At 42.0% G+C, this 24943-nt stretch overlaps 1 protein-coding gene across 1 annotated transcript in view; it reads right to left on the bottom strand.

The window, feature by feature from the left end:
* Positions 1–24943, bottom strand: part of SDK1 (sidekick cell adhesion molecule 1) — a 978941-nt gene that overhangs the window by 670925 nt on the left and 283073 nt on the right. The window lies entirely within an intron of this gene.

Raw genomic sequence — 24943 nt, 5'->3', positions numbered from 1 at the left:
AAACAATGAACATGTAGAAACCAAAATGAAATACATAATAACATTTACGATAACTCCAAAGAAAATGAAATACTTAGGTATAAACTTTAGAAATTATGACCTGTATGCAGCAGAAATCAAAAAGACTGAATTAAATGAGGAGACCTACCATGTCCATAGAATGAAAGACTCAACATAGTTAAAAATGTAAAATGTATGCAACCAGACGCTCAGGTGTAATGGAATTATTGTCCAAATACCAGCACTTTTCATTACAGATATATACAAGATTATTCTATGCTTTATATGAAAAAAGGAACTAGAATATCTAAAACAATTTTGCCAAATAATAAAATATGAGGAATCGCTCTTCCTGATCTCAAGGTTACTACCTAGCTACAGTAATAAGGACAGTATGGTATTCATAGACGGATCATAGACATATAATAGAGAGCTGGCAAACACTCAACACAAGGCAGCCAACTGACTTTCGAGAAAAGTGAAAAACAAATTCAGTGGAGGAGGGACAGACTTTTAAACAAATGATGCTGGGCAACTGAATATCTAGAAGGCAAAAAATTAAACATTTACCTAATCTTCACATCTTCTATACAAATTAAATCAAAATGGACCATGAACTTAAACGTAGAACCATAAAACATTTCAAAAAAAATGGGAGAAAATATTTGTAATGTGGGGCCAGGCAAAGACTCTTAGACCTGACATAAAAAGCATGATGCACGGCCAGGCGCAGTGGCTCACGCCTGCAATCCCAGCACTTTGGGAGGCCAAGGTGGGCGGATCACGAGATCAGGAGATCGAGACCATCCTGGCTAACATGGTGAAACCCCGTCTCTGCTAAAAATACAAAAAAAAATTAGTCGGGCATGGTGGTGGGCACCTGTAGTCGCAGCTACTCGGGAGGCTGAGGCAGGAGGATGGCGTGAACCCAGGAGGCGGACCTTGCAGTGAGCTGAGATCGCACCACTGCACTCCAGCTTGGGCGACAGAGCAAGACTCCATCAAAGAAAAGAAAGAAAAGAAAAAGAAGCAAGATGCACAAAAGAAAAATGACAAATTAAACCTTATCAATATTAAAACCTGCTCTTCAAAAGACTCTATGGAGAGATGAAAAGACAGGCACAGATTAGGAGAAAATACAGGCAAACCACATTATCTGAAAAAGAACTAGCATCTAGAATATACAAAGAATCCTCAAAAATCAGTAGTAGGAAACAAACAATCCAAATAGAAAAACAGCAAAAGATATAAACAGACATTTCATTGAAGAGAATCTACAGATGGCAAATCAGCATACGAAAAGATGTTCAATATCATTAACAATTAGAGAATCGCAAATTAAACCACCATGAGATATCACCGCACATCTATCGGAGTGGCTACAGTAAAAAACAGTGAGAACACCAGATGCTGGTGAGGATGTAAAAAAAAAAAGGGGGGGGGGCGGGGGGTTAGTCCCACATTGCTGGTGGCTATGTAGAGTACTACAGACACTCTGGAAACAAGATTGGTGGTTTCTGATAAAAGCAAGCATACAACTACCGTGCAACCCAGCAACTGTACTCTTGGGCATTTATCCCAAAGAAATGAAGACGTATGTTCACATGGAAACCTTCCTAGATAGTGGCTTTAGTCATGACAGCCAAAAGCTAAATACAGCCCACATGTCCTTCAAAAGGTGAATGGTATACAAACTGTCATACATCCACACCACGGTTTACTACTCAGTAATAAAATGGAACAAACTATTGATACCTGCAGTAACCTCCATAAATTTGCAGTGAATTTTGCTGAGTGACAAAAATGTGATCCCAAAAGGTCACATTCGGTGTGATTCCTTTTATATAATATTCTTGAAATGACAAAAGTATAGAAATATAGAAGGGATTAGTGTTTGCCAGGGCCAGGGAGGGGACAAGGGAAATGAGGAAGGTGTGACAATTAAAGGGCAAGGCAGGAACCTTGTGCTGATGGAAATATTCTGGTCTTGACTGCCCTGATGCTGGTGTCCTGGCTGTGATAATGTATTTTACTTTTGTAACATGTTACCATTGGGAGGGTCTACATGGTTACATGGGATCTCTGTGTGTTACTTCTAACAATTGCATTTCAGTCCACAATGATTTCAAAATAAAATAAAAATAAAAAGCTTAATTTAGAACAAATACACTGTTGAGATGAATAAGAAAGCCACAGAGTAAGAGAAAATATTCTAATAATGCGTATCTTGCAAGAATTTATATCCAGAGTCTACAAAGAATGCCTACTTATCAATGATAGAAAAGACAAATGGAAATACATAAATAAAATGAGCAAAAGGCTTGAACATGCACTTTCTGAAGAAGATCTACAAACAGCCCACAAGCACACGGAAAGGTGCTCAACATCATTTGACATCAGAAACGATAAGTGGCTAAACTGAAAAATACAAACAACGCTCAATGTAGGCAAACAGGTGTAGCAACCGCAACTCATACGTTACTGGTGAGCATGTAAAAATGGTACAACCACTTTAGAAAAAGGCTTGACAATTTACAATAAAATTAAATACCTATGCAATGATCCAGAAATTCTAAGCCTGGATATTTCCCCCAAGAGGAAAAAAGCAAGCATCCACACTAGTAATTTTTTATAAATAGTCAAAGTAGTGTTATTTATAGTGCCCTACATGGAAAACGACAGAGATGTACATCAATAAAAAGAAAGAAACTGGTAAACTCAGCACCATGGAGGAATCTCACAGACATGTTGATGGGTAAAAAAAGTCAAAAACAAAACTGTCTGTATTGTATTGTCAAACAAAATTATGGGAGGCCATTGCTCTGGACTGAGCCCCTGCCCTAGGCCTCAACAGACCAGACCAAACCAAAATGAAGCCACTGAGCTAAATGTGACCTAATCAAACTAAGACTGTAAGGAAGCAGATAGACCTCAAAACAGAACAGGCTATTTTCCTCCTAAAAATGGGAGACTCCAGCATAATAAGAAAGTTCTATGTAACACTTTCAAAAAAGCAACCTGAAGTAACCAACAGGTGGTTTTTCCCCCTAGTGTTCCGTGTCCTGTTTCCACCTTACAAAACCCACTGTTCTGCTATTTCCCAGTGGGGTTTGAGGTTTCAGTCTCTTTATGATGCTGAAAGAGTGATGTGAAAACTGAGAAGCTGACCAAAAGGGGAGAAGTTTTCTCAGTACAAAGTGAACTGTACTCTAACTAGATAACATAAACAGACTGCAACCTACTCTTATACCAATCAGTTTTGGTCAATCACAGGCGGCCAATGTTCAAACTGTGTTCAAATAAGGCAGACGCTAAGCTGTAACCAATCCAGCTGTTTCTGTACCTGTACTTCACTTCTGTCTTTTATGGCGCTTTCCTTTTTCTGTTCATAAGTGTTATCTGATGATGTGGCAGCCTGAGTCACTCTGAACTTAGGCTAGCCTGGGGGCTTCCGATTCCAGAATTAGTCTTTGCTCAATTAAACTCTGTTAAATTTACTTTGTCTGAAGTTCTTCTTTTAACAGTATGATTTCCTTCATACAAAATTCAAGCACAGGTAATATTTATCTATTTGAAAACAAATGAGAGAAATGACTGCCTACAGGGATGGAGATTAATTGGAAGGGCATGAGGGAACATGCAGGGGTGATGGAGATGTTCGCCATCTGGAGTGAGGAGGTGGTTACAAAGTCTATGCATTTGTCAAAACTCACTGGCTTATGCATTTAACATCTATGAAATTTTTTACAGGCTTTCTGTAAATTTTACCTCAATTAAAAATTCTTTTTTTTTTTTTTTTTTTTTGAGACGGAGTCTTGCTGTGCCCCAGGCTGGAGTGCAGTGGCGCGCGATCTCGGCTCACTGCAAGCTCCGCCCCGCCGGTTTCACGCCATTCTCCTGCCTCAGCCTCCCAAGTAGCTGGGACTACAGGCGCCCGCCACCTCACCCGGCTAATTTTCTTGTATTTTTAGTAGAGACGGGGTTTCACCGGGTTAGCCAGGATGGTCTCGATCTCCTGACCTCGTGATCCGCCCATCTCGGCCTCCCAAAGTGCTGGGATTACAGGCTTGAGCCACCGCGCCCGGCCCTCAATTAAAAATTCTTAGAGCAGACATCTACCCATTGTTACAGACATGGAGACACACCTTCCTCAGTCACTGCCTCCAGCAACTTTACCGCGATGACTGTGGTCTGTTCTGATGATCACTGGCACTGTCAGACTTACTCTCTTGTACCAATTATTGTGCTAAGGAGATTGCCTGTTACTGAAATGTCATTTCTTCTTTTACCATTTAACTCTCATGTGTCCCAACCAGACAGAAGAGCCAGCAAGACGACAGCTTCTGTTACTACTCCTAGCACTACAGACTGAAATGCTCCAAAACGTGGAATTTTTTGAGCACCAACAAAGGAAATGCTCACTGGAGCATTTTGGATTTCGGATTTTTGGATAAAGGACAATTAATCTGTGCTACCTAACAATTATTGAGCATCTACTTCATACCAAGGAGGAAACCTTTCAATAAATACTATCTGAAATGTTCCCACAATGACCACATCAGGTAGATGGTATTACATTAAAAAAATAAATAAATAAAACCCATTAGACAGGTGAAAACACTGAGCCAGAGTAGTTAGGTAACTCGTTCAAAGTCATGAAGTGGCAGAGTCAAGGTCAAACCTTGTCGTACAAATACTTCCACGGTCACATCACTCCGCCTCACCGCTCCTAAGATTCAGAATGTAAACTAAATATGAATAAAATTATAACTGCATAATTAAATAGTATCAGTACTGCTGGTGAGTTTTATTAAATATATCAGAGGGAACAGTTTATGTTTCTGTTTCAAAAATGAGAAAATATACATACAAATATGCCTCTTACCCAACACCAAGCAAAGTCCAGATAATTGCTATTAGAAAAGCAATCAAAGATAATCTATGCAGTAGCTATTAATATATATATTCCATGCAGGGAACATTTAATGAATAGGGTAAACAGAGGTATATAAATGAATACATATATAACTTCTTAAAAGCAAAATATCATAAAGTCACCAATACGGCAGAAAAACCAGCGTTAATTAGCTAGCTGAAAAAGCTCACATTATTCAGGCAAGATGAAGGAAAAAAAAAGGTAATTGGGAGAAAATTGGCTGCATCTGACTTCAATCTTCTAAGAGTTGCTGAAAACAAATTGGAACTCACTGCGGTAGCAACAAAGGTATTTTCCATGTTTCCAATCACTCATTTTTGTTAAATTAAAACATAAAAGCAAGTAGAGATCAAACCAAACAAAATGAGCACTCTACCCATAAACCCACTAGGAAAATAATTAAACCCTATACATTAATGATGATTTAACTTTATCTAGAAGTAACATTTTTTTTTAATGAGATGCAGGTATGATTCTTCATGCTTGATTTTAAAACGATCCTCACCCTTACCACTCTAATGAAAGCAGGGACTGATGGTTCTTATGTTGGTATTATCTCTAAAACAGGAAGCAATTTTTCTTACAATCAATAGTATATTTAGGCTAATAAGCACAGGAAAAATGTTTAATGTCATTAGTCACTGGGAAAATTAAAATCAAAATCACAATTAATGAGATAACCCACCCAAACCACCCAGTAGAATGCCTGGAATCAAAAAGACAAACAGTGACAAGTGTTGGCAAGGAGGTGGAGAAATCAGAACCCTCGTACATGACCGGTGGCAAAGTAAAATGGAAACGGTTTGGCAGTCACTCAAAATGTTAACTATCAAGTTACCATATGACCCAGTAATTCCACCCTTAGGTACATACTCAACAGAAATGAAAACATACATCCACACAAAAACTTGTACTATCAATGCTCATAGCAGCATTATTCATGATAGCCAAAAAGCAGAAACAATCCAAATATCTATCAACTGATAAACGGATAAACAAAACATGGTATATCCACACACTTTATTATTCTGCAATAAAAAGGAATTCGGTGTTGATACATGTTGCAACATGGATGAGCCTTGAAAACACTGTGTTAAGTGAAACAAGTCAGTGACAAAAATCATCTATGTATGATTTCATTAATATAAATGCCCCTAGTAGGCAAATCTATACAAAATAGGTGAGTGATTACCTGGGAAACAGGGAAGTAGGGCAGAGAGGGAGGAGGAGATAGAGACTCCTGGCAGGTACATGGTTTCTTTTGGGGATGTTCTAAAATTAGATTATGACGATGGTTGCACAACTCCCTAAACATGTCCAAAATCTTGAATTATACACTTTAAAAAGGTGAACCCTATGGCTGTAAATTATGTATCAATAAAGCTGTTACAGTGATATATTTAGGAAACAACAGTTTGTGCTAGACATGGTAAGTGCTATTATCTTCATTCTTTTACAAATGAGAAAACGGACACAGAGGAGTTCAGAAAGAGTACACAGCTGCATAGCAGCAAAGCCAGAACCTGACACCTGTCTCAAGAGCTTATGCTCTCACCCACTGTGCCATATGCCCTCTTGAGAATACACAGCTTTTTGTCTGGGGGTGTCACCAGTGGCCAGTGAGCAGGAGGAAGGGAAGGGAGATTGAAGGGGAATCATCCATCAGTTGATTGAAGCTTGAATAAACATTCTTAAATGCTCATGATTTTCCCCAGTAGGCATGGGTGCCTATCTTTTAGACGAGGTCCTTAGCTGAGGCTAGTTAATGCAGTATGGGCATAGGAAAGACAAACATGTTGAGAAGCTGTCTTCAAAGTTTTCTTCAAAGGAATGATGTTCCAAAACAAGCAGATGTATACAAAGATGAGCTGAGCGCTTCCAAACCACCAAGGTCTTTGAGTAAAGCCAGGTTTGGAGAATGGAGCAGAGGATGCACGGTGAAGCTCATCTGCGTCACCTACCATCCCCAGACCTGGGGGGCAAGAGATTCGAGAAACGGCCCCACCTCGTCCCCAGTGCCCCATTTGTCCTACACCAGAAAGGGAAGCACAGGAGCAGTGCTTCTATGTAGAAATAAGACAAGAGGCCACTTTTCAAAAGTCCAGAGGTGCTGAGAAAAGGGTTACTGCATAAACACGTTCTTAATATCAAGAAATTAACTTTACGATGAATAAGACTCCCTAAAATAGTACCTAACACACTAGCTTGCTGCAGACACTGCATCAAGTTAAATACGTTCCCCACTAGTAGGACAGAGGCAAAATTCTCATCTGCGCCTCCACTGATTTCCACGTGCAACACTCGTTTTGTCCAGGGGTCAAAAATGTGTTTCCACGGATGGGTAATCTTGTCCTAGGTTCAGGTCCCAGCTGCCCAGTGCCCTGCAAGCCTGCAGAGGGCAAGAGGACAAGGACTCCAGGTTATCCACTGGCTGGTTTTCACTTTCACATATTAATCAGCAATGCATTAAAAACCCATCAGTGTTTCAAAACACAACAAACATATACTTCCTAATAATCAGATCATATGTTTAAGGTGTGGCAATCTCAGCAGATTCCAGAGCTGCTAAGATGGAGCAAAGTTCTTTATATAAAAAGCGGTGACATTTACCCAAGCAGGGTTCCCACAGCGCGAGTCCCCATGCTTCATCAGCCTGCTGTGCATTATACAAAGGCATGGAAAGGAATGTCTGGTAGCAGTTAGGAAAGGAAACAGAACACCAACATAAGTAAACAGAAGGCAAAATCCAGCTCAGGGAAAAATAAATTACCTTCACTGGGCAGAATTCATCAGCAGCAATACACAAACAGCATCATTAAAATGTTGCAAGAATGACGAGGAGGTAGAGAGAAAGAAAAGGGCAGTGAGCAGAGTGATAATTATCTGGACTATTAAAAGACTTAAAGTAGAAGGCAGTTTCTGAAATTTGCACTGGCTACGTCCTTGAATTTTGCAGGGATTCCTTCTCATTTTGCAGGGATTCTGTATTCTGAAACATCTGAATGTAAGGTGGGGGAGAGGGGAGAAACGGCAATTATATTTTTAAATGGCACATAATCTTTTACGATAGATAGCTGACATTTTATAGTAAGACATCATTTTGATTTCAAACTGTAGGGTGATTCTTATAATGACTTGAGGAGCTCTAAAGAAATAAAGTATCAGCAGGTGGTCACTCAAATACTAAGAAATTCCTCACTCCACAGGCAGTAATCAGGTTGAAATACTTCCTCCATTACTTCCAAAAATAGAGCTGATAGTGATACATAGGGCTTCCCAGTTTCAAAACTGTGATTTCCACAAATAGTAAAAATATATTCATTTCTTTCTGTATAGGACTATCAGTAGTCTTGTTTGTCATCTGTATCAGAGCATCTAAGAAATGTCACCTTTTGTGGAAATTTATTGACCCCAGTCCTCTCAAACTTCAGACACCATCCCAGGTTCCCTATATCTGATCCTGATGCACTCAAAGTTGGAGAATCCCTAATTTAAAGATTTACCTCCCATTGGATAAATTTCGCAAGTACTTTAAAAATGAGCTTCATGTTTGAAATGCAAACAAAAGCAATATATGAACACCTCTGCACATACACACACATCCCCCACATGAGTGCAAAGATTACAAACAGCTTCCAGCAGCCGCGGGCCCACAGTGACCATTAACACTTTCCACCCATCAATGTACAGTAGACCCACTGCAAATTCTACCAAGATATAAACCAAAAAGGCACCAGTCACACGTTCTTTCGAAGGAAGAAGCCCCAGCGATTACTGCAATTTGTTTTTCTGAATGTCAGTGTGAACAGCCAGTGCAAAATATTTCTTTAATTTTATGACTTTCACAACGTGGCCAAAGCCAAAACCTCCAGGCAGACACATAAAGGACATCCAGGCAGGAATTAATAATGGTAAGGTCTCCCCTAGGTGGCCAGTGATCCTTCCCAGGTCAATCAGATGAAAGTACTAAATTAACAGCCAGGTCATGCTGTGCCCTGCAGGCTCAGAGCAGTTTAAAAACGGGCTACTGGGAGGTTTCAAAAACTTAGGTCCTGGCACTCAGTATTACAACACCGCAAAAAGGAAAAAGGTGATCCTTATACTAACTGCCATCTGACACATAAAAACATTAAAGATGTTTTTAAAGGTGTTAACATTAAATATAAAGGTTAACACCTTGAACTGCCTATAGGTTGATATGAGCTACCTTCATCACAACTTTAAAGTTAAAATGTTAAAATACAGGAATCTACCTTCAAACAAATAATATGATTAAAGAATGATTAGAATATAAACCTATAAACCGTTATTCTTAACTTTGTACATTAGGATCTCCTGAGGAGTTTTTTAAAATGTTCTACTAGCCTGGGCAACATGGCAAAACTCCATCTCTGCAAAAATTACAAAAATTACAAAAATTAGCCACACGCCGGTAGTCTCAGCTACTTGGGAGGCTGAGGCAGGAGGATCACTTGAGCCTGGGAGGTCAAGGCCACAGTAATCTGTGATCATGCCACTGCACTCCAGCCTGGGGGACAGAGCAAGACCAGGTCTTAAAAAAAAAGAAAAGAAAAGAAAAGAAAAATGCTATATTCAGCCCTCATTCCAGACCCGTTAAATCTGAAGGTCCAGGAGTGAGACTCCAGTATCAGTATTTTTAAGGCTTCCCTTGTGAATTAAATGTGCAGCTAAGGATGGAACTATTAAAAGGAACTGGATGATACCACATACAGTTATTTGAAATTTGCAATCTTCCCCAAAATATCTTTAGACTTTTCATTTTAATTAATAGATTTCTGTTGCATAATGCAAGGAATTACTGTGATTTAGTGATTTCAAACTTACCAGCATTCACATTTTAGAAGCTAAACAAAATATCTTAAATTGTCAATTCACTTGTTGGTATAGTTTATGTCATTAAACTTGTCATATGATGTAAACTAAAAAAATCTTTGTTCTGCAGAGTTTGATTTTCCAATTTATCCATAATTTGTCTTTGCTATTGTATTTTGTCTATAGCATTATTCATTCACACTTCAAAGAAAAGCAAAAAAAAAAAAAAGAAAAAAAGAAAAAAAGAAAACAAAACAAAAAAAGGGGGAACAGGAAAGGAGGTAAAAGTTGAAATCTATCCATTTCTTTACATCAAATCCATGAAATTCAACTTTTACTCCAGTATCCGTAACAGAAAACTGAGGAAACATGAAGAAACTGAACCCAAAGGTTCGGGAGCACGGCCTGAGGCTACCTGCTACAAGCTTTACATTCCAATTTTAGTTTTCAACTTTGTAAGTCTGTAATAGTGTATCATCCATCCCCTAACGCATTTGTATTTACACTTATAGGAAAACTAATTTTCCAATCACTGTAACTCTCATGTATATCCTGGCCTAGCCTCCTGTAAGGAGCTCAGGAAACACATGACTCAGGTCAAGTGCAGGCTGTGATATGCACAGCACAGACTCCGTATAACCTCAAGATGCCATTTGTTATTGCTTATTACTTTGCTTATTCCCCACAGTATGGGTATCATGCAAACAACATAACTGTCTTCTGATACGGTGTGGCTGTGTCCCCACCCAAATCTCATAGTGAATTGTAGCTCCCGTAATCCCCATGTGTCGTGAGGGACCCAGTGGGAGGGAATTGAATCATGTGGGTGGTTTTTTCCCAAGCTGTTCTCATGATAGTGAGTCCTCAAAGATCTGAAGGTTTTATAAAGGGCAGTTCCCCTGCACATGTTCTCTTGCCTGCCTCCATGTAAGACATGCCTGTATTCCTCCTTTGCCTTCCACCATGACTCCCCCAGCCATATGGAACTATGAGTCCATTAAACCTCTTTTCTTTATAAATTACCCAGTCTTGGGTATTTCTTCAAGCAATATGAAAATGGACTTCCAAAAATGGTGCTCACAGCAGCCAACAGTAATATACGTAAAACCTAAAAGACATGGGGAGATACCATGGAGGGGGTGTTGGTGCACAGGAAGAGTCTGTGCACTGACATCAAAAGGCCCACGCCACCTGTGAGACCAGTACTGACGCCAAAAGGCCCACACTGTGAACTCAGTTTCCAAATCTCTAAAAAGGGGGTAATAATTTCTCCTTGCTAAGTTGTAGAATTGACTTGATGTCCGTCAAACAGCTGTCAGCTAATATGTATCTAATATCAATACTAATTATCTCCTGTCCCCACATTTGATTCACTGCTCCATGTCAAGATACTAAAATCCTAAATGAAAAAGAAGCTTCTTTTGTAGTATATAACAACTTCGATCTCATTTTTGATAAGCCAAAACACCTAAAAATGACTATGAAGAGAATGGAAAGCAGAGCAAATCAAATGCATCCAAAGTAGTGATGCAAAGTAGCTTTACGCTTTTATCAATTCTCTCACATATAATAAATTACTTTATCCTAGAACATAGCAAGGAGAAACTAAATCAACCCAATACAGATGTTGATAAAACCTGTTCAATTTAAAATAATTCCATCAGTGAGGTGCCCAAAAGGTCTCCCTACATCTTTTCCAACATCTTTCTCACACTTAACATTAAGCCACTGACTGAAGAGGCTTTCATCACCTTCACCAATGAATCCAGGAACGCACCCTGCAGGATCCCAGGACCTGGCACCTGTCCGGCACATTCAACACCCTCTCACGCCTCAGAAGAAAAACTCAACGCTTCAAGCCAGGGGGCTTTCAGACGCGAATTTTCTGAACCAGAAACTTCCTGTGTCTGTTGTTTTTTGTTTCTAACCTGACATAAACTGCAACACAATTCAGCATAGCCTTTACTCATTAGTATACAACTAAAAGACTGTTGTAAACAAACTTAATATCTGCAGACTAAAAATAAATGCTTCTGGAAATATGATGTTATTAATCTGACGTTATAAATTTCATAGTTAGGCTTTTCACCAAATCCCTCTCGACTTAAGTAACAGGTATATTTCGCTTTTAATTTCTCTGTAACTCAGCTTCCTTACCTGTAAAATGAGAATGACAGAATATAGGACTCTTAGATTCACAAAAGATTCACCTAGGGTTCCTTGAAATGCTGAACATCCCTACTACATTTGAAATAAGATTCAATTTACAAAGAATTGATTTATCCGCAGCTTTCCAGGAGCAAGCCTGTATTAGCATAGACATAAGTTTATTGGATCAATGAACCATCCAACACATTTTTACTGAACAGTTAGTACATGGAAGGCAATTGTGTCAGCTACAGAGAACACACAGGAGAAGATCTGGCCCCTGCCCTGGAGGAGCTTACCATTTGGATGTGAAGAGCTGATGTCTACCCATGGAAAGCTGGATAATACCCAAGTAAGGCCAAGGCGCAGTGTACTTTCCTCAACTTGACTGGGCCATGGGGTGCCCAGATACTTAATTAAACATCATTCCCGGGTGTGTCTGTGAAGATATTTCCGGAAGAGATCAGCATTTGAATTGGTGAACTGAGTAAAACAGATAGCCATCCCCAGTGTAGGCGGGGATCGTCTAGTCTACTGGGGGCTGAAAAAGCAGAGGAAGGTTGGATTCACACTGCCTTCTCTCTGCCTGACAGCTTGATTTGGGACATCAGTCTCCTCCTGCACTTGTTTCTTAGACCTTTAGACTCATACTGGAATCTGTACCCTTGGCTCTCTGGCTCTCAGACCCCTGTACTACACCAGCAGCTTGCCTGGGTCTCCACTTGGCAGCTGGTAGATCATGGGCCTTCTCAGACTCCATAATCACATAAGCCAACACCATCTAATAAATCTTAGACACACACACACACACACACACACACACACACACACATATTCTGTTTCTCTGCAGAACCTTGACTAATACAAGCAACGAATGTTTAAAATCTAAAAGTCTCTAAATCCCCTCTGACCAGTATTCCTTGCCACCTTCTTCCTCCACTCCCTCAATTTCTCCTCTGTCTTTGGCCTCAATTTGACTGCTAAATTCTGAGTTCCTTCATTTTTCCTAGGTCTACAGCGGAGTTCTCTGTTATGACTTAGCCATTGTTTCTGGACCCTTTCAACAAAGGTTTTCACACATGCCCAAGAATCACTCCCATAGGGCCTCAGCCCAAAGCCCAGATGTCTGCACGGTGCCCAGGGTCCTTCCTCCTCCTTCTCCTCCTCAAGTTACTACTAAAGTTAGTACTATGCTGTCCGCTTCACCACAATGCCTGCTAACTCCATATGCACTCTCAATGCATACCAAAAAAATCTCTTACAGAACCCTTATTACATTGGCTGTCACGACAGCTCCAGCACATATCACCTCCCTGCTGAGGTGGCAGCTTCTGTCTTCAGTGAGTGCTTTCCCCCTTGCCCCCAAAACATGAGGAAATCCCACATGACACCCAGATGACAGTTAAGGTTACTCTGTCCTTAGACACTGTAACAAAATTGCTTCTGTCGTCTATTTCTCTTATCATGGGGAGTCTCGAGCCCTCCTCAATTTGCTGTGAGTTCCTAAAAAACACATTCTCATGGTCACCCCCACTGGGTACACTTCCTCCCACTCACAACTCCTGGCCTACGGTGGGCTCTTTCGCAGGTCTGTGTTGACCCAGTAACTTAGCCCACTTTGTATGACTTAAATCCTCCCTCTCTTCCTTCCCACCAAGACGCTCACCCAAGGCACCTCTGGGTGCGGCACACTTCACTGAGAGTTAGACAGTGGTGAAGCCCTCAGCTGTCTCTCCCCCAGTGACTCTACACACCTCCCTGCTTCCCTCCTGGGCCAGCCCCACCATCAAAGGCAATTCCTCTTCCTTTACTCAGCACAGCTCTCTTCCACTCAATCAGCTCTGCAGCCCACATTTGCATATCCTAAAGCTCATTAGTGTTTTGCTAAAACAAAGAGCCACATACTGTGTCTCCTTTAGCAACAAAGAAATGGCAGAGGCCCTGAGATGTCAGTCTTCCTTCTCATCTCTTTCCCGCCCTTCTCAGAAAATGGAAGAGAGAAACAGATTTATTTCCTCACTGACAAAAATAACACATCTTTAGAGGCAAAAGTGGCATACGTGTTTTCAGATTTTTTCCCCATTTCATCTCTTACGCTGTGCTCAATTCTGATGCATTGTCTAGCTCCTACCCTTCTTCCCTCCTCTGCCAAACTCCCCTCTCTCAAAGCTACCTCAGCACACCTGCTGTGTGCCCCCTCTGTTCTCTGTTACCACTGACCACGTACTTCAGAAATTCAGGGCCCTGATCAATTTCCTTCTTCATGACCCTCTTCCTCTTCAGGGTTCTTGTGGCTCTGTGCCCTGGCACTCCACTCCAGCTACCATCACTCCCTTGTCTACCAAGAGCACCTCCTTCTCTCTCTTTGCATGCTTAAATGTTGTCATCTCTTTTTTCTACCTATCCCAACCTATGCAGCCTATACGCTCATTCTTTTATCAATTATCTCTACAAGAACTACTCCTAAATCCATTACCCTAGCTTTATTGCAAGTTCTGATTCACTTCATCAACTACCTACTACACGTTTCCTCTCCTTATTTTATTTCTTGTCTGGTCTATTACAAAACCGGCCATTCTTAATGCTCAATGTCTGAGTTCAGCCTATGTGGCCATTTTCCAAAGTGAGTCTGTGAAACACCCATCTCAAGCACTCAATCAGAGTCTATCTTTGCTCAGGTCCTGTGGAAAGCAGAGGCTGAGGCAAGGATCACATGCTGATGTTTTATTTGGGAAGTACAAAACTAGAGCAGCAGGATGTTGGGAAACAGGCACAGGAAGCAAGGAAAAATGAGAGATAGTGGGTCACTCAAAATGTGAAGTCATGGGTCACCCCCATTTCAGCAAGGGCACAGACCCAAGAACACACCACCTCACTCGGCGGACACGCTCAAGCACGTGTGACTTCTCTGGAAAGTTCTCAGAAGCAAGCACGCCTTGGAGCAGTCCGTGGAACAAGAAAGAATCGGAAAGCATCTGGCCAGGCTCCTTCCTGGTTCCCATTGAAAAAGGTTCACCTCTCAAGAAGCTGATGCCACAGGGGACTTCCACGTGGCACAAGGCAGCCCCGGTAGCCACTCAGCAACCCTGTTTGCAGCATTTTATCCAAGTCCAGAAACAAAGGGAAAGCTCAATCAGAATAGGGCCCAGAATGAGGGGTCATGTGGGGCTGTTAAGGGATGGGGTTTGATGTGAAACCAGGCAGGGAACATCAGACAAGTAAGAAGAAGCCAAGGGAATCCAAAAAGGTGCATTAGGTTTATATTCAACTAGATCTCATGGTCAAATACGTTTGGAGGTGACACAACATATCCCTTCCTACAGTCACAAAGCATATTAAAGGCTCTACAAAGACTTACGGCAAGCACCTGCTTATTCCCAAATTCATATAAGCACAGTACCTTTTTCCCTCCCAATACCCCAAAATAGGTTTGCAAAAACATACTAAGGGAAAACATATTCAAATTGATTTCTTTCCCCTGCTGTACAAACTTCAAACACTTCTCCACTTCTCCCTGGCACCTTAGATTGGCATTTGGTTCCCTCCTGGAATGCTGTGGAGTGGAGGTGGAGTCTGGCCCCAAACTGGGGTTCCAGCCTTACTTCTTCCTGGTCTGCCGATATGGGACCTTCACTCCGAGCAAACAAGGCCTCTCTCTGCTCCACAAAGTCCCGTACTTTCTTCTGCTCTTATTGTTCCCTCCACTTGAAATCCCTCCCAACTTCTTTCTACAGTGAAATAAATTCTACTGTTGCAGATGCCGCCCTCTCGGTGGCATTCACAGGACCCTGCAAGCAGGTGGATGTGGTCTTCCTGCCCATGCCTTCTGTGGCATGCCACGCCTCTCAGGGGGCACCTGGGACTCCTGCCTCTTGCTTACTACTTGTTTTATTTCCCTCTCCAAAGTGTAGAAGTACAGATGCCAGAGACTGATAGGTTATTCATTTCTGTACCTCAAGGAACTCCCCAAGTAGAGGGCTTTGTACTTAATACTCAGTGAATGATAAAGAAATCAGTGCTATGAACTAGACAGACGCAACCTCTCAAGATCTAAATACAGATGTAGATTCCAATGTCTTAGCTCCTCACATATTTCCAGCCATGGTTTACTGACTCTCCTTGTGTTCTAATACTGTTCCAGACAGAAGCTGAGTTCAAGATAAATAAAATATCCTTTATGAATCACTCACCTTTAAGAGCAATTTAGCACAAGAGGAAAGTTTCCAAATGGTAACATAATGCACTGAAAATTTGTTTACTAAAAAAGCAGTTTACTCCCGGAAAGATGGAGAATGTTATTTTAGAGCAGGAACTGCCAAATTTACATACTCTCAGGCATAAATGATAATCCTCATTAGCCCGAGAGCTGTAAACAAGGTCGAGCTGCTGCATGGCCTACACACAGGAACCAGCCAGAGGCCTGCAAAGTGTTGACACGGATATACCTCCGGTCTCCGACATGAGTTTCTTTGTCCAAATGCTTTTACTCCCATCCCTACCCCTGCCCTCTGCATTTAGGACTAGGCCTGGGTCACAGAAGGAAGGACCTTGGGAATGCACTCCAGCCTGCACAATTGCTTGGTTATCTGCCCCTCTTTTCCTATACACAGTTCTCTTCCACTCAGCATCTCTGAGGTCTTAATGATAAAGTTGTTGCCACGCTCTGAGTTGGAAAATAGGAGGGAGGGGGTGCTGGGGAAGGCTAAAGGCTGGAGAGCCTGGAGAACGTGAAAGGGAACTCTATTTCCTTTATTTGCAAAATTAGAATGAGGAATTAAGTCCATGGAGTCTCAGACTAGCCCTGATAGTACTTTTTCTTCTTATTTTTTTTTTTTTTACTTTAGTTTAGGCTCAGGGCTACATGTGCAGGTTTGTTATATAAGTAAGTTCATGTCATGGGGGTTCGTTATACAGATTGTCACCCAGGTACTAAGCCTAGTATCCAATAGTTATTTTTCTGATTATTTCCCTCCTCCCACCCTCCACCCTCCACAACAGACACTGGGGCCTACCTGAGACAAACCTACCTGAGGGAGGCTACCACCCTCAAGTTGGCCCCTGTGTCTGTTCCTCTCTGTGTGTCCATGTGTTCTCATCATTTAGCTTCCACTTATGAGAACATGTGGTATTTGGTTTTCTGTTCCTGTTTTAGTTTGCTAAGAATGATGGCCTCCAGCTTCATCCATGTCCCTGCAAAGGACATGACCTCATTCTTTTTTATGGCTGCATAGTATTCCGTGGTGTATATGTACCACATTTTCTTTATCCAGTCTAACACTGATGAGCATTTAGGTTGGTTCCATGTCTTTGCTACTGTGAACAGTGCTGCAGAGAACATACATGTACATGTGTCTTTATGGTAGAACGATTTACATTCTTTTGGGTATATACCCATTAATGGGATTCCTGGGTTGAATGGTAGTTCCATTTTTAGCTCTTTGAGGAATTGCCACACTGCTTTCCACAATGGTTTAACTAATTTACCCTCCCCACAACAGTGTATAAGTGTTCCCATTTCCCCACAACCTGGCCCACATCTGTTATTTTTTTGACTTTTAATAATAACCATTCTGACTAATGTGAGATGGTATCTCATTGTAGTTTTGATTTGCATTTCCCTAGTGATCAGTGATATTGAGCTTTTTGTCATATGTTTGTTGGCTACATATATGCCTTCTTCTGAAAAGTTTCTGTTCATGTCCTTTGCCCACTAATTAATAAGATTTTTCTTGTAAATTTAAGTTCCTTATACATACTGGTTATACCTTTGTCAGATACATAATTAGCAAATATTTTCTCCCATTCTACAGATGGTCTGCATACTCTGTTGATAGTTTATTTTGCTGTGCAAAAGCTATTAAGTTTAATTAGATCCCATTTGTCAACTTTTGCTTTTGTTGCAATTGTTTTCAGCATCTTCATCATACAATTAACAGCAGTTCTTATGTCCAGAATGGTATTGCATGGATTGTCTTCCAGGGATGATTTTTTTTTTTTTGAGACGGAGTCTTGCTCTGTTGCCCAGGCTGGAATGCAGTGGCGTGACCTCGGCTCACTGCAACTTCTGCCTCCCTGGTTCAAGTGATTTTCTTGCCTCAGCCTCCTGCATAGCTGGGATTACAAGCGCATGCCACCACGCCTGGCTAATTTTTTGTATTTTTAGTGGAGACGGGGTTTCACCGTGTTAGCCAGGATGGTCTCAACCTCTTGACCTCATGCTCTGCCCGCCTTGGCCTCCCAAAATGCTGGGATTACAGGCGTGAGCCACCACGCCCGGCCCGTCTTCCAGGGTTTTTATAGTTTTGGGTTTTACATTTAAGTCTTTAGTCCATCTTGAGTTGATATTTTTACATGATGTAAAAAAATCTCCTGCATATGGCTAGCCAGTTATCCCAGCACCATTTCTTGAATAGGGAATCCTTTCCCCATTTCGTGTTTTTGTCAGCTTTGTCAAAGATCAGATGGTTGTAGGTGTGATGGCCTTATTTCTGGGTACTCTATTGTTGCATTGGTCTGGGTGTCTGTCCTTGTACAACTACCATACTGTTCTGGTTACCACGGCCCTGTAATATAATTTGAAGTCAGGTAACATGATGCCTCCAGCTTTTTTTCTGTTTAGGATTGCCTCGGCTATTCAGGCTCTTTTTTGTTTCCATGTGAATTTTAAAATAGTTATTTCCAGTTTTGTGAAGAATGTCACTGGTAATTTGATAGGAATAGCATTGCATCTGTATATTGCTTCGGGTAGTATGGCCATTTTAATGATATTAATTCTTCCTAACCATGAGCATGACATATTTTTCTATTTGTTTGTGTCATCTCTGATTTCTTTAAACAGTGTTTTGTAATTCTCCTTGTAGAGATCTTTCGCCTCCCTGGCTAGCTGTATCCCTAGGTATTATATTATGTTTGTGGCTATTGAGAATGGGATTGCATTCCTTATTTGGCTCTCAGCTTGGCTGTTGTTGGTGTATAGAAATGCTAATGATTTTCATACACTGATTTTGTATCCTGAAACTTTGTTGAAATTGTTTATCAGCTGAAGAACATTTTGGGCCGAGATGATGGCTCACCCAAGGTACCTCTAGGTGTGGCAGACTACCCAGTTTTTTAATACAGAATCATGTCATCTGCAAACAGGATACTTTGACTTCCTCTCTATTTGGATGCCCTTTCTTTGCCTGTTTTTAGCTCTTTGGGGAATCGCAACACTGCTTTCCAAATGGTTTAACTAATTTACACTCCAACTGACAATGTATAAGTGTTCCCTTTTCTCCACAACCAGGACTGGCCAGGACTTCCAATACTATATTGAATAGGTTTGGTGAGAGAGGGTATCCTTGTCTTCTGCCAGTTTTCAAGGGGAATGCTTCCAGCTTTTGTCCATTCAATATGATGTTGGTTGTGGGTTTGTCATAGATGGCTCTTATTATTTTGAGGTAAGTTCCTTCAACACCTAGTTTATTGAGAGTTTTTAACTTGAAGGGAGGTTGAATTTTATCAAAAGCCTTTTCTGCCTCTATTGAGATAATCATGTGATTTTTGTCTTTAGTTCTGTTTATGTAATGGAATCACATTTACTGATTTGCATACATTGAACCAACCTTGCATCCCAAGGATAAAGCCTACTTGATCATGGTGGATTCCTTTTGATGTGCTGCTGGACTTGGTTTGCAGGGATTTTGTTGAGGATATTTCCATCAACGTTCATCAAGGATATTGGCCTAAAGATTTTTTTTCTGCATCTCTGCCAGGTTTTGGCATCAGAATGATGCTGCCTTATGGAATGACTTGGGGAGGAGTCCCTCCTCCTCCATTTATTGGAAAGATAGTACTTTCATCAGCCCCCTTTATATAGGAAAAGTAATGCAAATTAGAGAGAGAAAATATACAAGATGAATAAAAAAAAACAGGGGAAGGAGGAAAATAAAGAAACATTGCCGCCACTCTCACTATAAGGTGACTGGAAAGAATAAATTTCAGCAATCTCTCAGCTCTTGCTCCTTCTGATCATTTCTCTAAGAGCTCCAGGTTCCTTTAAACCAAATCAGCAACACAGTCACCTCACGCCTCTAAGGTGTTTGGACATGACAGGAGCTGCCAGGCAATGCAGGAGATGAGGAGGTTAGAGTTTCTGCTCTCAGGAAGCTTGTAACATGGTTGGGGGACAATATGACCATACAAAGCTGAATGCAAGCCAGTGCCCTCATTAGTAACACAGAGAATGCCTTCCTCACAGCACTGCTTCAAGGACTCAAGTCTCAGCTTATTTCCTTGTAATTTAACCTAATAGACATGGACAGCTCCTAGCGGAGTGTCTGACACAGACCAGGTTCAATGAAGAGCAGAAGCAAAAGTGAATTCCATGAGGATTACCTGAAGGGAGGTTCCATCATGGACCTACTGCACAGGTTACCCTAGAGATGGAGGCAGACACAATGAGGAAAGAGGGAAGAGCATAAAAAGAGCCATCTGGAGGGCATGAAAGCCTCCAGGAGCCCATGAAGTCCAAGGCAACAGTAAAGGGAGCATGTCTCGGTGAAGACCTCCACAGTCAGACATCCTGGGCCACTCTGATGCTATGACTCTCAGGCCAGGAAACCTTGGCCTGGATACCTATCCTTCGAGTCTCTGTTTCCTTGTCTGTAAAATGGTGTAAATAACAGAACCAATCTCAGAGTGCTGTTATTAGCTATTCTTACTGTTACTGTGACCATGTGATGATTTGTAGAGTAGTGTAAGGAAAGGGAATAAAAAGGTGGGCTACGGGGGTCTTGCAGTAGGTCTGGGATTCCAGATGGAGGAGTGTGTGTGGATTTCATTTAGAATGGGGCCCAGAGGCAGGTGAAATCCTCCAGCATGACCGGGCTCCAGGAGGATTTGTGTGCTGTCCTCTCTTTGCAAGGTGGACTGGGCATAAGGAGTCATGTCAGGGGGTGGCTGCAAGGGCATGGATGAAAAATGATGGAAGTCCATTCACAGTGGTGAAATGCAAAAGGATACACATCAAAAGTCTACAATTTCTGCAGGTGCCCGACCAGTTACAAGGAAACTAAATGTCTACTTGCAAGGGCAGGTTTAAGCGTCCCAGCAAATAGCAGCCGAATTCTGCTTTGCAGAGACTATGGACTGTATATAATTTACAAGTAAATACCTTCCGCCTGAATCAAGGAAGCATCAGGAACAAAATGTTGAAGCTCCTGTTTCTAGCAACTAAGAAACACTTCTTAGTTTGTGCACGTGGCTCAACACAGGCAAAACGCAACCACACACACACCATGCATAAGTCGCATGGGTATCGATAATGTTCCCTACACTGGAGAAAAATGACAGAATTTATTATGACTTGCATTTTTCTCGGAAATTAAAGATACTGGCAGATTTACTACAGTACAACCAAAAAATCCAGTTATTTTCTGCATATCCATGAACTGGATCAGTTTCTCAAAAGGCAAACATAGCAAGGAGCAAGACATCTCTAACTGGACCACTGCAAACGGGGACTTCTTTGCTCAATGTTGTGTGCACCCGTGACTCCCCTGAGGAAGGCACAGGCTTTCTCTAACCAGGTAACACAGAGCTTATCTCACTTGCAAACGGCCCCACCTAGCTCAGAGTCACACAGAAAGAAGTACATAGTGTAACTCCAGAAGCTTTCACCTGGGTGTGGCCACTGTCAGATCTCTGTAAACAATGGTGACCGACCCCAAGGGGCCTATTTGAGGGTGATGAGCATAAAAGAGAAGTCTGAATAGCACAGCATTATTATTCTACATTATTTATAATGTCCCGTAAGAGATCCAAAGCACAACTGGTCCAGTGGAAAATTCCGATGAGAGCTGGAAATAATGTTGCTTTCTCTAATTACAACTTGAAACTGGATCTGAAATGTAAAGTCAGGTTTGTGCTTTTCCTCATCTTTCGCTTTTCTTGTTTCTTTGACCTTTTGAACATAGTCCAGGTAAACAAACATATTTCACAAGAGCAGAAAGCCCATTGAATCACTGGTGACCTGGCTCACAAGGGGAAGAACGGAACAGAGATGAAAGGCTTCATCTCCTGTTTCTCTGGGCTATTCACAAGCCTCACTCTGGAACCTGCACCTTTAATAAAAAATAAATAATAGATTTACAGCCTCCTGGTTTGTAACAAGACAAATGCTATTGTGTTTTGGGTTTCAATGATACATGAGACACTGGGAAGCCTGTTTCTACTTCATTCCCATAAATCTGGGAGAACACAGAAAACGAAGAGTTTGAATGCTTTTCATAAGTTGATCCCCCAAACTTTCTCTAAACAGACTTACTGTCTTTACGAAGGTGGTCCCTTTGAAGTCCTTAATGAAATTTTTTTGTTTCTCTCTAAACCGATTTTCCTTCATCCTGGAAAATCAAAAGCCAGCCAAAAGCCCTATCTATAGTCAAGGTGGGTGTCCCCCCTCACCCCACCCCAATAATGTTAAAATGCATTCTTTTAGCTTAAATAAAAGTATCCAATTAGATGTTCTTAGGGACTGATGTTTGTGTCCCCCCAAAATTCATCTGTTTGACGCCCTAGCCCCTAATGTGACGGCCTTTGGAGACAGGGCCTTTGGGAGGTATTATAATGAGGGTTAGAAGGAAGGGGCTCTCATGATGGAATGGGTGCCCTTACAGGAAGAGACACCAGAGAAAACATGTGTGCTTTCTCCCTTTCCCCACACGCATGCACCAAGCAAAGGCATGTGAGGACACAGAAAGAAGCCAGCCACCTACAAAAGCCAAGAAGGGAGCTCTCAACAGAAACGGGGCCACTTGGAACTTGGATTTTCCAGCCTTAAACCACCCAGTCTAGGGTATTTGGTTATGGCAGTCAGGCGGCAGGTGTCAACTTAAACATAGAATCTGTCTTCTAAGAGGCAAAGGAGGCATTCTTTAGGCTGCACAGGAATGGAAGGTTGTGATGATTTCAGCAACTCGAAGGGGGGTGGAAAGGGTAACTCCGGACATAACAATCCTGCACTGCACAGCTACCAAGAGGCTCCCACACAACAGCTCACACTCACTTACCACTCAGAGAAAACGCCTTTCATGTTACTAATTTGTAAAATTGTTACTTCTCTTCCTAATCTTGTAATGCTAACGTGCTCATTTCAGTCAAGTTTCTGTCACCTTTCATCCTCTGTCTCCTTATTCCTGCCTTTGGTTGAGCAGTTGGTCTGTTTCGTAACTTTAAATGAAATGTTTTCCTTCTAAATTTCACAAAGCCAGGCAGTACAGTATTGCATTAGCTACTTTATACACTACTTTAGCTGCATGGAATGTGTGTGTGGAGGGGAATGATGCGGACTGGTTACAGGTTCTGCTTGGCAAATGGCAGGCACCCTGCACCCAGCACTGACCAGAGCCAAGGGCATAGGGAGGAGACCAGGAGTTTTCCCCACATTCATATACTTCAGCAACAAGCACACTCGCCCCACTCGTTACCTTAAACCCAGGTTCTGGCATCAGTTAACAACAGTAGGAATAGCAACTTCACAGCACAGGGTCAAATGAAGTATGTGAGCCAGGCACGGTGGCTCATACCTGTAATCCCAGCACTTTGGGAGGCTGAGGCGGGTGAATCACGAGGTCAGGAGTTCAAGACCAGCCTGGCCAACATGGTGAAACCCCATCTCTACTAAAAATACAAAATAATAGCTGGGTGTGGTGGCGGGCGCCTGTAATCCCAGCTACTCGGGAGGCTGAGGCAGTAGAATTGCTTGAACCCAGGAGGTGGAGGTTGCAGCAAGCCAGATGGCGCCACTGCACTCTAGCCCGGGCGACAGAGTGAGGCTCCGTCTCAAAAAAAAAAAAAAAAAAAAAAAAAAAAAAATCAGGTATGTATGTGTCTAGTCTGATCTGGAAGGACAGCTGCAGAGGCAAAGTCTATCCACACCTACGAATTCTTCAACACACACCCTATCTGCAGAACCGAAGTGAAAACAGCAGCTTCACAAAGAATGATACGTAAAATACAGCCCTGCCTTTAGTAAGCATTCAGTAAATGCATGTAGAATTGATGAACCTGTCAGAAAAAGACACAAAACATAGTGGTTAATTACACATTCAGTTTTTTTTTTTTTTTTTTTTTTTTTTTTTTTGCTTTTTTTTTTTTTAATGAGCACTGGAAGGAGAGAATGGAAAACAGAAGAACGGCAGGGGGCTTCAAGGGTTCTCAGCATGCCTTAGAAAAGGACGAGTCAAAACTACAATGTTATGTGGCCACATCAGCTGCCAGGCAGCCTGGCTCCCAGAAAGCCTCCAGTTTTCTAGTTTTAGTGTTGGCCCTGAGCTAATCAGGAGCACCGACTCAACTCCTGGGAAGAAGATCATCTGATTATTGTTTTTCATATTCAAAGGCTGGCTCTGGAAAAAGTGGTCATTAAGCAGGTGCTGGGTGTGACTGAGAAGACAGTGACTCACTTCTTCCCCAGCTGCACACGTGGAGGCTGTTGTTTCTCAGTGGGCAGCTACATCTGTTGTCCTCAGCCTGCGATGGTGACTCCCCCAAGCTTGTCTTCCCTGGGCCCTTGAACAAACAGATCCACCCAGTTTTCTGCTGATAAATCAGCCCAAGGCTGGCCCAGCAGAGAAGGGTGCTCTGTTCGACCTCCCGAGACTCTTTCTGGACCCAGTGGACCCGCCTCTCTGGAATCGCATGTGTTCTTCTGCCCATGCAGGCCACAGTGTCAGTCCCTTGCTCAGCTCCAGCCATGGCCCCACCAATGCCTTGATTCTGCCACTCTTCCTCCACCCTCCCAGCACAGTCTCCACTCTGAGACCAGGGTGATCTTCCTAAGTATTTCAGCAGATCAGCGCCCCATTTAAAACTCAACTATAGCACTCCACTGCTCTGGGACAAAGCCCAGACTTTTTCATAGCAAGCTGAGAGGCACCGCCCACACCAGGCCCCACTTGGCTCTGCCTGGGCTGCATAAAGGAGTTCCTGGGGCTTTGCACTGTCTCTCACTTTTGGGTGGTCACCCCAGATGCTCCGTCTGCCTGG

This window comes from Macaca thibetana, chromosome 3 (assembly GCF_024542745.1).
Source record: "Macaca thibetana thibetana isolate TM-01 chromosome 3, ASM2454274v1, whole genome shotgun sequence".
In the NCBI taxonomy this organism is placed as follows: Eukaryota; Metazoa; Chordata; class Mammalia; order Primates; family Cercopithecidae; genus Macaca; species Macaca thibetana.
Note: the sequence above shows the minus strand (reverse complement) of the source record. Positions and strands in the feature narration are given on the sequence as shown.